The sequence below is a fragment of the Prenolepis imparis genome, unplaced genomic scaffold, assembly GCF_030444845.1.
Source record: "Prenolepis imparis isolate NDT839.2.m4 unplaced genomic scaffold, iyPreImpa1.0 SCAF_5, whole genome shotgun sequence".
Lineage (NCBI taxonomy): Eukaryota > Metazoa > Arthropoda > Insecta > Hymenoptera > Formicidae > Prenolepis > Prenolepis imparis.
The window spans coordinates 723,654-737,577 of NW_028141163.1; the positions used below are offsets into that span (position 1 = coordinate 723,654).

The following is a 13,924-nucleotide window of genomic DNA, read 5'->3' on the forward strand; positions in this document are numbered from 1 at the left end:
GACGCTGGTCCAGTCGAGTCTAGATCGGGAAATCTCGAGACCGGCGCGGCGTCGAGATGGCGAGGACACGTTGGCGGAAGAAACGGTATCCAAGTAAGCCGGGCATGAAGCGCGCCCTGATTGCACAAAGAGACGGGACGCGATTGATTGCCACGATTGTGTGACAATTCGCGTAAGATCCTTTTCCCTGATTTCGCCTCCCGGAGACACAACGCTCCGATACGACTTATTTCGCCGTGTTTGTCTTGTCACGGAAGGAGCGAGAGAGAAAGTCTCGGGAGTCTCTGATCTGGTGAGTTACTCTGAAGCTCGTTAACAGCAGATGTAGACTGCGTTAAAACTTTGAAACGTGGTGTTCAAAACACCTGTGCGTCATTCTAAACATCCAAAAATCTTGATGGTTGGCGGAGGAAATATTTCTAGAAATATCGATAGAATTTAGGTTGACACTTTCTGCGAAAATCTATACATTTTTTACCCTATAGAGAGCGATGCGCTTTGTTTCGATAGATGACTTTAATCAATTAAAAGTAAAGAAATTGACACGCGCCAATAACAGATTGTAATTTATATATATAAATGTTACCTTTAATGTATGTATTAATCTCGAGAATCTCTTAAATATTTGAAAGATTCGAAAGATATATATAATCGAAAAGATGATAGGAGAACGCGCGCGAGAGAAATTGATACAATTCATAGCTTATTTGCGTAAGTGATTCGGTAGTGCTTTCCAGAATTGCGGAATCCGTCGCGATTTACAGACGAAAAGGGAGTAATCTGATTGATTGCCACGATTGCAGCCGCCGTCTCCCCGCTATCGAAGAATACGATTGCCTCGAGTACACTCTCGACTTGAGAAATCAGGTCAGATAAGTGCAGCCAATCATTAAGCGGATCCGTGAAGTAGTCCTGTCGGATTGTTGTTATCTCTACTCTCATCTAAACTCGTCGTTATCGCCTAGTACTGGATCACTCGATACATGGAGAGTGGATGAGCTCTTTAAATCTCCCTCTATTTTTCGTTGCATTTTTTTCGTTACAGGGAAGAAAATGTATTTGTTGATCGAAAATATTGGAATATTTTCAAGAGCCGTTGATAAATAAAACCGGAATGATAGAACGCGAAATTATATTCTGGATTCGTAAGGTTTTCTTTGCAACCATCTATAAAATTTTACGTCCGATACCTACGCACGGATCAAGGGAGAACATTTATTCCATGGGATAAATCTTTCATGGGACGGACATCCTGCCAAATAATGGAAGAGATAATCATCGGTGAAATCGAATATTATCTCTCGATAAAAAAAATCGACGCAACGTCGTTCATGGACTTAACGTCCAACATTAATTATTTGGAATTATTGAAGAGAGAAATCGTAAAACGTACAAATATTAATTAATTTAGCAATTACAGCTCGACGGAGCCTTTTATTAGAACAGAGTTTGCTCGAAATTAAAGTAAAACTCCGCTTCTTGCATTTCTAAGATTCAATTATCGGAAGACTTGGTATACACTTGATCGTTGGTAATTTAAAAAAGAATTTTCAATATTCCTGTAAAAAAATATCGAACGACATTGATCGAGAAATATCCGTAGACAAAAGACAAGACGTACATCAGTTTCCTCAATACTCATCTCGTATCCGCGACTACAAATTATCCCCGGGAGCTTGCATCAGTCTCGGGGCATCATAAACGTCTCGCACATCATAAATCTCGGGAAGATAGCGCCGTAGTTACATCCGGTCCGGGGAGGGAGGAACGATATATCGTCGACGATTATTACCGGCGATGGTGAACTCTCGGATAAGCGGATTTCGTCGCTCCGTCGAACGGGCGAATCGATCGTCCGCGCATTGACGTCCGTGGATCGCCTGACAGTTTTGCGTCTATTGACGTATTGTACGTACAATCGCGAACGGTCCATTTGCGCGTATTTACGGGTTCCGGTTAATTGCCGGCGCAGATGCGACGAGTTCCCCCGAGGGTCAATTAGGCGTCGCTCTCGAATGTCTCTCGCTTGTGTCTTGTCTTGTCTGCGTTTCGACCGCGAATCGATCCCCTATAGATTTCGCGAGCGGGCGGGAACGTTTAAGACGAATTGGCGTTCATCCTCGGATTTCCATTAAATCCCTCTCAGCTTCGCGTCGCGCTTTCGAGATCGAGCGAGGTAAAATGTGCGACGCAATGATCGTTGCGAGCTCATTGTCTCGTATGTACGAATCGACAGAGGAGATAACAATGTCTCTTGATTTCATACATAATTGTTTGTCAGTCTTTAAAGGCGCGTTTTCCTCCTAAACTATCGACAGTTCTACTAAATTAAATTAATTAATGTTCGAGAGTTAATTTTTTTAATTCGCAGACGAAACACTGTTATTTCCTTCGTTAAGGCAACGTAAACGTTCGACTCTGTCAGGGTCCTAGCAGCGTAATCCGCGGAGTTTTAAATTAAATCCAAGCCTTGTCGAAAAGGAAGGAAAGCAAGGAGGAAGGAGGTGTCTTCGTCGTCGGACGGCCAACATGCAAATTCTTCGGGGTGGAGGAGCGAAAGGGGAGAGATTCTCGATGGCGAAAGGGTTTCCAGTTTATCCATATTAATGTTTCTAATTAAGCCTCAGACAGCTCCTGCGCTACACTTGACGTGCTTTGGCACACAAATGCGGGACAATGTGTTTGTGTGTATACGTGTACGCGAGAAACACGTGTGATCTCGCGTAGTGAAGCAAGTTGCCGAATGCGAGCGAAAGGGAGGAGACGATATATTGATTTAGATTCTGTTTGTTTATTTGTATGTATTCGTGGTGTATCGATTCTCGAAGGAAAAACTCGCCCGTCAAGATACATCAGATATTGAAAATTGCCAGCTAGGGCTGATATAAATCTGTAACTTTCCATTAGATTCAAAAAATCGATTCCGGTTTAGCGGAATGAGATCTGACGCGGAAAGAATGCGTTATTTGAAACATCCAAGATTCGACGAGATTAAAAGAAGGATTAAATTTAGTCAGGAAAAGGCAGAAAAGATATATATAATATCCTAAAACCACATAAATGTCCTTAATAGCAGATTCCTCGAATTTTCCTTGGAAAATATCAAGGTATCAATATAATTTTCGAATTGTAAAAACAATTGAAAAAGAAAAGCTTCTCGCAAAATAAACTTTGGACAATCAAGAAGGTAACAAGACTGTACCATCGATTAATCTGAGGTGAAGTTTAATATAGCTTTTCAATTTTAGACTTTGAAGAGTTGAAATGAATGATGAGAATCGGTGATTTTGGGGTACCTTGTACAAAGCCTGCTGTGTTGCTTATTCACCGCACATTTATATAATTAATGTTCTATGACACACATCCTCTGTTCCTCCCTCTCTCTCTCTCTCTCTCTCTCTTTGATAATGAAGCTGAAAGAAGATAAACATAATAATACAATTCGCCCTTGTGCAAACTGCTGTGGAGATATTCCCGCCGCGTTTCGCGCGAATGTAATATCCTTTGCGCTTTGACGCATATTCGTCGACACGTGTCGACGCGCCACGAAGATGTCGGATGCACCCAAATCTCGAGATTACTTGCGCAACTAGTACACCGCATCGGTATATTCCTCGATCCCGCGTATTCTGACTTCAGGAAGGCGCGAGCGTCTCCCTGAACGACTTAGGAAGCTGGAATATCGTCTTTACACCGTGTTTATTTGTTCATTGGACGCGTCCGCGCAGAGATGCGAAGCAGATTTGCAGATTACTCTCCCCGTGAGACGTATCGAGTTTTCCGACTAACCGTTATTCCTCATTGACAATGAATTCTGCATCTCGAGATTTGTCGCGTAACACGAGGAATATACTGTCGGAACTCGTTCCCCGATAAGAAAATTGTTTTCTTCGAAAAACGTTATTAATATATATTCTCTTTATCATTGAAAGTTTTGTGTGCGTTTATTTGTTATAAAATCTACGTGGATTGATCTACTTACATATATTATTAGAGATTTTACATACTCTTATACGTACGCAAATACGAGACTCTGTGCTTGGCGCGCTCTCAGAAATAAATTTCATAAATTTCTCGCAGAGATTAATCTTAGACAAATTTTTCGAAAGTTTGTATTAAATTTCGATTAAAAAGCGAGATTAAATCGGACGCAAGAGTCCGTCTCTCGGAGAGCAAAGTATTTGCCAAGTTTAAATCCACTATAAATTGAAAGAAGCGCGCTTCTTTCGCGACCGCCTGTATGTATGATAAGAACGGAAGTTGGACGGATAGATGTGGCCCGCGTGGTACGCGGAAGCAGCTGCAATTTTATTGCGAAAAAACGGCACTTTTTCGGAGCCAGGAATCTCTTTTAATTACAGTCTCAGTCTCCGATACACACGAAGGGGGAAGCAAAATTGCAATCGTACAATCGATTCTGCGAGCTTCGTTCTCCTCCTCCCCACGGCTGGGGGTTGAAATCTCAAGAAATTAAAAGTGGAATTAGTTCTCTCATTTTCTCCCTCCCCTTGCCTTCCCTTCCCGTTCATCGAACGTCGACGAATTCGACGGCGAATTAAAAGTAACGGCGCGAGTGGCAAATTAAAAAGAACGCGGAACCTTAGTAAACGATTATTTATCGACGCCGCGAAACGCGAATCGGGTAGCTTTTAATTAAAGGCACGTGTACACATACAGAGTCGATCCACACCTCACGAGGATCGGCGACGTCCTTTAACATTTATCTATCGTGGTTTTAATTATCCACGTTCTTCGTTCTTAGGTAAATTGTGTTTGACTCCGCAAGAAGACGAGTGATTAACGAGATATATAGGTGGCCGACTATTGCGAACCGGGTGAAAAAATATTGCTTTTCGTGTATTCCGGAAGCTCGTTGAGTGTTGAAAAGCGCGATACGAGAGATCCGCGGCAGACTATTACACTTTGTAAATAATGAAAGGGAAGATCTCCCTTTCTCTCGAAAGCCCAACTGACAATCAACCTTTAAAATGGAAAACTCCCGTTTCTTTCTCTCCCCCTGGAACAATGATTATATGCAGTTTTATTGCAGCATTTACGTTGCACGTAAATGGTGCTCTCGATAAAATCGCAGAACAATTCCACGAATTTCAGAAATTATGAATCGAGCATTATTGGAATTAACTTTTTACGTTAAAAGAGCTACGATATTTTATAACAAGTTGTTTTATATTTTTATAGTTTCGTCGAGCTTTACGCCGCTTTCTCTTATTCTTTCACTTATACACAGGTATGAAATATATAGAAAGGATGTGTGCATCTCACATACATTGCCGTAAAAATATCTTTATGGCTATTTCTCGTGCGATGCTCGCAGCTATAACCTTCTTGCATAAACGATAATTCAGAAGTGGAGATTATCGGCCCTCGTTTGAAAGAACTTTATCGTCGCACTTGAGTTCTTTTAATAATTCCCTCGTGGTTCTCTTAATTAATCACCCGTATTTCTTTAATCCTTAACGGAGAGTTTGGAGAATTAATTTTTCAAAACTTATTAGATTCTGAAATTTAGAGATTTTTTAATTTAAAATAAAGTACTAAATGCTTAATAATTTTACAATTCGTGCTCTCTAAGGATTAATAAAGCTCCCATAAATGTGTCGTGTGTCAGTAGAATATCTAGAAGATCGAAGAAATATTTTACGAATCAATTTTTCGCAAATTCTGAGATTGAGTGCGTCTATTTTTTTTTTCCGCAAAAATGTCATCTTTAATTACGGTTCTAATTATAAAGTTATTCTGTAATAAAAATAATTTTCTAGAATTATTAAATATAAAAGAAACAAACTTTTTGGTTCATTTCGGCTTTACTTTAATAAGGAATTTAATTTGGTGCTTACGCGAGAGAAACTTAATATTGAACATTACAATATTTCTCGATACGCGATAATATATTGTGGAAAAGTTTTCAAATTCATCAAAGATCCTTAATCTGCCACCAAGGCAGATTCAAATCCGTTCGTGAAATATAATGAGGTTTGTTAATATTAAATACACACATATTTTGTTAAAATCTAAATTGTTCTCGTAATGAGTATATAATATACATTATTTTAACATAATGTATTTCTAGATAATTTTAATTGTTCGTAATTTATTCATATTAATAAATTATCGCGATTGCATTATGCAACATGTATATAGCAACGACAACAATAACATAATACCGATTTGATGTCGGCGAAAGCACGATATTTCGCGATTAGTTTCGCGGTAATATTATGCGCCTTTGTTTATCAGGTTCTGTTACAGCCATGTAGTCCCATTAACTAAAATGGAACAAAGGATTACCTCAGGACCGTAATTAACTCCTTGCGTGTACGGTAACAGTAGTTGCTCTCTCGTCTCCTCTCATTCTCCCCTCTCGCGCTTTTAAAAAGCTCGCTCTTCCCTTGCGATCGCGAAACGAGCACGAAGGCAGGAAAGGGAAGGAGAGAAGGGCCCAAAGGCGAAAACGAAATTTCACAAGACGGAATTTTCGGAATGCACACTCTGTCGACAAGACTTCAGCGAAGATTCCGCATTCTTGTAACTGACATACACAAGCACGGAATATATAATCAAGGTACTACCAAAATATTCTACGCATGTGAACTTGAGCTCGGCTCGTGTAGCGCGAGATATTCCATTGTCTTAGTACTTGCTTCCTAAGATTCTATCGTACGTTGATGTAACGAGCGTTTTGATAGCTTTTACATTTAATAATATTGAAGTATCCCATATTCATAACAGAGGAGAATTTGCGTTTATAAACTTTGTGAATTAAATGGATGTAATCGGAATAAAGTGCGTGTAAGAAAGTTACTCTTGATTTTTATCGCTTGATTTAAAATAATAATAGTAATAATAATTTCATCGTCTAATTAATATGTGCGAGTAAATAAAATTCGAATGGGATTAGCGTAAAGTCGGAGACAAGTTTAAGAAGAAGAATAATAGGTCTTTAATATCATTATATCGCCGCATTACACTTTGTTTCCGCCTGGGGAACATTAATGAAAAATTGGATGCAATTCCGCGAAGCTAGCCAGGCGTTCACGTAGCGAGGTTGGAGTTAACTAATCGCGAGCTCAAATTAACTCATTATTCGCGAGTTTAATTTCCGCGGCGTGCCTCATTTCGACGCCAAGTGTGAGCGGGCGACGAAAATAAAGCCCCGGATATCAGGCGGCGAAACTAGACTTCGCGAGCCGCGCTATTGCGCGATATTTCGCGACGAGGATGACGAGACGAGCTTTTAGTCCGCACGAGCGAGATGCTTTCGGGGATCAACTATTCGTGGAATAACTCTCAATTTGCGAGGGAGGAGCGGTCGATAGTCCTCTGTTTCTCTCTAAAGAGGGTTGTACATTTTTTTCCTTATATAAATAGGTGACTCGGCTTAAGGGAACGGGTGTAGTTGCAAAGTTACGTGACAAAACTGTCTATCTTTATATTTCTTTTTTGTTGGGTCAACATATCCGAATATAATACTTTTTCACTTTCTTTCTCGTATATTTGGCTATATTTTGATCCATGTCTTTTGCAGAAAGCATTCTCTTTTATTTTTAATTATGATTTGGATAGTATTAACTCTTTGGCAACTTTTTAAAATAAATTTAAAAAATAATAATCGGTTCAGTAGTTAAAAAAAATATATATATACATAAAACGGAATAGCGTTTCAAAAAAAATTTCATGATACGCAAAATTTCATGTACTACAATATTTAGAAATGTCATATTGTAGTATGTATGTCACATTATAATTTTGAAAATTCTTTACATTAACATTATTAATATCTACATATATTATAACCACATAATGGAAAAAAATAATCTATGAAATTTTTCTCAGATATCTCTTTCATAATTCAATTTTTCTCAATGTATTTGTAGAATCCAAAAGTTAAAGCTTTACACATATCTATCTTTTAATCAAGTAATTATAATTTACGTTTCTTTTATGCTTAAATCTTGTATGCATGCGGAGCAAAATGTATTACTACTGCAAAAAAATTGCGAGAGTACGCATTGTATGTGGTATAAAACAAATTATTACGTTACTTTATGGCAGGTTACCTCGCGGTAGCTGTGCAACGAATAAATGAATATAATAATTCATAAGAAATATTCCGCGAGAAATATAATGCAAAAATTGTCAACGTGCGCAAATGCGTTTACGACAGTGAAATAACAATCGGGAGAATAACGGTGCTTATATGCGAGAACGTAATTGAAAATTTGGCGGTAATTGAAAAGCTAGCGAAATTCGTTGTTATAAATCAACGTCGTTTCCTAGCACAACGAATGCTTAGTAAACGTTAATTTATATTTCGACGACATATAAGTAATCATTTATTTTCGTATATTAATTAATGTATATTGTGAGATAACATCGCGCGCGATTTATTAAAACGCTCTGGGATTTAATATAAGACATATATCTGTCCATTTTCATAATTACATTTATAATAAATAGAATCGTATGTTTTAAACGTGAGTTTGTGTATTTGCATAAATTCTCGAAATCGCATATTTGAGAATCGAGATAACCTTATGCAAACGCAAACAAGGTATTTATACTTACAATTATTACTCGAATAATGGCAGAATGTATAGAAATAAAAATAATAATAAAGAAAATGCAAAAAATAAAATAAAATTATAACACAAGTCAAAAAATATAATTCCATTGTGTGTAATATTAGTAGTAACTATAGAAAATTATCAAATTAATACGTTCTTAATAATAATAGATAAATATTATCTTTAAACTTTATTATTTTTCTTGCGCGAGAAAGGAGACGCTTTGAAGTTAAAAAGATGCTGTTTTTGTGATTTGCTGTTGAGTTACGCGAATAAGATGGAGTTATCAATTCCTAACAACCAATCTTTATGCAAACGGAGAGTTGCAGGCAGCTGATACGCAAATAAATGCGGCTACTAAAGGAGAAATATTTCCCTCTGCTTTAACGCATATAGACAAACAAAGTGCATGCCGGTCCGTTTAAACTTTTCCACCGCGACAATATCGCATTTTTCTGAGAACAACGCAATGCAAATAAAATGCTAACGGTTGTTAAATCGGCAGTTTTTATGTCGCAGGATGAAAATGTTTTTGCTCTTTCTTTCTCTCTTTCTTTCTTCTTCTTCTTTATGCGATATTTTGAAGATTTCAAAAGCTTTTTGGAGGATTCTCTTGAAAATATTATTTCCCAAAGCTTCGCATCGCGTAAGATGAAAGCCAGGTATAAAAATACGCAAAAATATTTTTTAAAAATGTTCACGAGATATTGAAAAAAAGATTAGCGGATTAAAATCAACGATGTTTCCATTCAGCGTGATGGAAATGATATGTGAGAGAGGTGATTGGAAGAATCATCTGCGGAATTTAATCCCCTATGTCGAGAGATTTATAAATCTTCTGAAATAATTATTTTCACAATTTTTCATGCGAGTATAAAATTGTGAAAGTATTAAGAAATATCTCTATCGGTTTATATAATATATTCCTCTCAAGAGAGGCATACAAAATTCGATAATAGATTAGCGTTCGCGAAACAGAGAAATTGGAATATAAAAACAACATTTAATTTATCTCTCTTAATCCATTATTCACCGACGGTAGTTGATATTATTATAATGAAACGTATCTCCTTCTCTTGTGCCTGCTCTGAACGTAAACCAGGCACGAGTTTATTTTGTACGCGCGAAGCATAATCGTAAACGAGAAAATGCGCAAAAAGGCGAAGTTTCGCGGATTCCGACGTCCAGAAAAGGCTCTCATTGATCAGGCAGAGAGAGTCCAAAGCCATTAAGGGGGCTGATAAGAGACACGCGATATTAATTATGCGTGGTTTCCGGAAATATGCCGCATGACTCCCCTAGTCACACTAATAAACATAAAATGCGAATGTAAACGCGAAAAATTGAGCGATTAAGTCGCAGTTGATTCTGAAAACCTACCATTCTGAAGAAAACAGACTGAAGGAACAAACTGAAGGATTTTTTTATGCCTTCACATTTGAGTGCTCGGGCAAAATCAAATTAAGAACGCGAGAAGATGTTTCCAAGTCTATATTAAGTGATATAAGTCTATATTAAGGTATCCCAAACCTATCAAATATTGTTTTATGTTTTAGATTAGATTCTTTCATCACAATTCGGAATTGATTTTTTTCTGACTGAGTATTGGGACATCATTATTTATTGCAGATTATCAATTTTTTTTATATATGTAATATTCTTTACAACTAAGCCTATTAAAATTGTCTTAAAGTTTACTTGAAATAATAACTGAAAAAAAGACTTTTTTCACTCGCTATAATTCGAAAATTACAAACATTTTCGTTAAAAAAAGTCGATTCCAAATTATAGAATTTGGAAGAACATTCGATGCTTTTAGAGCATTTTGAAAAGGTAATATCCTAAACATATGTTTAGATTTGATATAAAAATTTGCATATGCATCATATTCGGTTTATTATTTTATTAATTTATCATTGCTTTCCATCGAGAGAGAAGATCCATTTCAAATTGCAAAAATCGCATTATTGTATAGAGAGCGATTTATCTTAGTCCAAAGTTGAGAGCAATTTCAAACGTGTTTGTCGAATATCTTAAGCGATTAGTGTTACGTATAAGCAAGTGGAAAATGTGTACACAGCTTGGTTATGCTGTCGAAGGATATTTACGTAGGATCGACTCACCTCGCGACAGTAGAAACGTGAAATTCACAGAGGATCCAGCGAAGAAGTGAGAGAAGAGTCGCGCCGATTAATTAGCGACAGTTATACGACAGTTCTCCAAGGATAATTAGCGACGCTTAAATCCCGCGTTGACTTGTCCGAGCTCGTCGCAAAGCGCCGTACTCCGTGTCGTGTATGATAATCGCCAATCACACATGTCCGCACACATACGGGCTCTCTTATTCACAGTTAATAATTGAACAAAGTGACGATTAATCCGTACCCAAGAGTTTGTATTATCTCAGTTTTATCCCGTAGTTTTCTCTCGTAGGAGAGAGCAACACTCAAACGTAGTTTAAGTTTGTTTAATACTACGCGACTTAATTTGCCTTTGCCTCGCAGTGTTTGTTACTATTTCGATTGTCGTCGTTTCTATTGTTGTTATTTGTATCGACGCGGTTGATACTGTGCGTCGAGTGCAACGCATATCACGTAGCTTCTCTCTTTCACTGGTATTTTTTACCTCGTAACGAACGAGAAATCACATTCGAGTCCGACCGATTACTTCACTTTCGAAATTGTCCTCGCGAAACACATTAAGCGAAGCGAACCTATGTGATCGCTCAAGTTTTCGTGCTTTCGCTATTGTCATACGTAGGTCTTTCGATAGGTCTCTTCTGGTCTTAAACTTAAAATGCGCGTTTTAACTCACGAGAATGACAGCTGCGTTAAAATTTCTAAAAACTCAACAATTCGGGAAATATAAAATTATTAATGATATATAATGATTATATTAATAATTGGTTGATATAAAACATCCAATCGTAAGTATCGATTAAAGTGTTTGAATAATTGTTTCAAAAATTAACCCTCCCTTTGATCGCAGATATTGGCGATAGACAATCGATAAACGAATTAACGTAGGAATAAATGTAATCGCAGATGGAAATAAAAGGACGAATTATTGAAAAACATTTAACGCGAAAACAAATCTGATTTTGCGAGTATCTTGAAATCTTGAAATCTTGCAACGCGTCGATTTAAATAAAATGAAATTATTAATTGAAAATATTAACGCAGATGAGAAGAAATTAATAAAAATACCGATACAACGATTAGAGAAGTATCTTTCGTACTTTAATTAATAGGAAAATTCTATAATTAACACGGAGATATATATAGCGAACGGATCTTCAACGTTCCTTCGCGTAAGAAGAGGCTCGTCCCTTTTCAAGGGACGTTTCGAGAGTCCGAAAGAGGGAATTAGAGGCGCACGAACACGATCGTCACATAATTCTATCGCGACTGTGCGTTTAAATGTATCGATCACCTCAATCACCGTCTCAATCGCCCCTATGTTTCTCAAGACAGAAGACACCTAATTATATCAGCCAGCGTACGACCCTTTCTTCGCGTCCTTATGCCTATCGAGCGCCGTGTCCATCTTTCCAAGGACGCATGTTTCGAGATCGACTCCTTCAAACGCACCATCCATCGAGCGCTTCGCGATCACATCGTTTCTGGTCCACAATCGACGAACCTATCAATCGTTGTTGATCGAGTTGATCTCTTGTACGCGAGTGGTAGGTTCCGGATTCGAAAAGACTCGGAACGAAGGAATCTCTCTCTCTCTCTCTCTCTCTCTCTCTTGAAGAATCGGACGATTCCGCGATCGCGAAAATGAATTCAAACGGACATGGTCGAGGTAGCGATCGAGTCGAGTACCATGGCGAGATGTGGAACGTCCGGATGGTCGGTCGTTCTTGCGCAAACCGTACGACGCTACTGCGGCCGCCGCGCGACGAGAACCTGTCTCGGAGTGTTCCGTACCGCGGCGCGCGGCTCTCTGCTGCCCGCGAACTGGCGCAAGCTCTCCTGGCAAAGCCGGGCACCGCCGCGAGCGGCGGAACTTGCGGCAGTGAGGAAGTTCGATCACATACACCCTCAAAAGGGGCACAAGGGGAGCGTGATAGTTGGCGCGATCGTCCAATATTTCTACCCTAATTTCCCCGATATATTAGCGCAATGTTCCCGAGAGTCCTCCCCAATAATGTGTTATTTGATTATTAATATACATGATAACTTTAAACGTATGATCTCTATACGAGAGATCCACCAAAACCCATCGAATGTCCTTCTAACAATAACGCGAGTTATTCGAGTTAAAATTGTTACACACACTACGATATTCTGCTCAATTAATTTGCATTAATTTGTAATAACATTTCTCACACATTTTTTCATTTATCAAATTACAGTGGAAATACATTGTTATTTACATTACTTTCAGAATAAAAAGTCTTGGATATTTGGGAAAGCAAACAGAGTTGTTATACGTTTTCATCCATATAATGGAGAGAAAGATCTGTAAATTTCGAGATAGAGATACGTGTTAATTTTAATAAAAACGTTCCATACGCGTCGTTAAATAATTTTAAAATATTTTTGTAGTTGAAGAATTTTTAAAATAAATGTGATTAATGTTTTATGACAGAATCAGAATATCGAAAATTTACAGACTTGATAAATATATATTTAAATTTAAAATAGTTTATGACTATAATAATTTATGACTCGAAATTGTGTCAATTGTGACACATAATTTATGACAGGAAACAAATAAGATAAATGTTTCATATAATAAAGTAAGACGCGGATACTTTTATGTCTATCAAAAAGTTGAGGTAAAAAATTAAATCCGAGAAGCATCCAATATTTCATAATTATAATAAATGAAAATGTAAAGATAACAATGTGTGTGTGTGTGTGTGTGTGTGTGTGTGTGTGTGTGTGTGTGTGTCGGCAAAGTCGTTCATTCCACATTATTTTCTCTATCAAGATGCAGAGGGTAAGATGATTGCAAACATCTTGTAAAAACATAGTAACTAAAGGTGGCGTGCAGAAAGTTTCATTTAAATAAATTAGAATTATATTTCAATTAATTGAAGATTATATAGAAGAGAAAAAGTATGAAATTTTTTGAAGCAAAAAAAAATCGACTTCAAACTGAATATCCCGTGCTTAAGTTTTAAGATAATTAAAAGGCGCAGCGACACGGCAATAATGATTGAGAAAAACTAAACTACCAGCGTCGTAGTCTGCCGTTCGTAGATCACGCTGCAATTTTTATAGGTCGGTTCGCAGGTGTAGTTTTATAACTTATGAATATGAGAACGGGGAGGAAGGGGTGGGAGATATCGATGTCCTGCGACACCCGTCCATGTTAGACTTTATTTA

General features: G+C 37.6%; 2 protein-coding genes across 10 annotated transcripts in view; one reads left to right on the forward strand and one right to left on the reverse strand.

Annotated features, from left to right (window-relative positions):
• LOC145936350 (centromere protein I) overlaps positions 1-13,924 on the forward strand; it is a 232,001-nt gene that overhangs the window by 147,101 nt on the left and 70,976 nt on the right. The gene's annotated exons all lie outside the window — the stretch shown is intronic.
• The window catches only part of LOC145936352 (serotriflin), an 80,517-nt gene that overhangs the window by 39,100 nt on the left and 27,493 nt on the right, over positions 1-13,924 (reverse strand). The window contains exons 1-2 of one of the 8 annotated variants that reach the window (XM_083038487.1): positions 12,018-12,539; positions 10,709-11,375 (exon numbers count right to left, since the gene is read on the reverse strand). The exons of 2 other annotated variants lie outside the window; for them this stretch is intronic. The gene's annotated coding sequence lies outside the window, so the exon portion shown is untranslated. Of the gene's footprint in view, positions 1-10,708; positions 12,540-13,924 lie in introns of those variants that run through there. 5 more of the 8 variants (XM_083038486.1, XM_083038488.1, XM_083038490.1 and 2 more) reach the window with 5 other exon arrangements.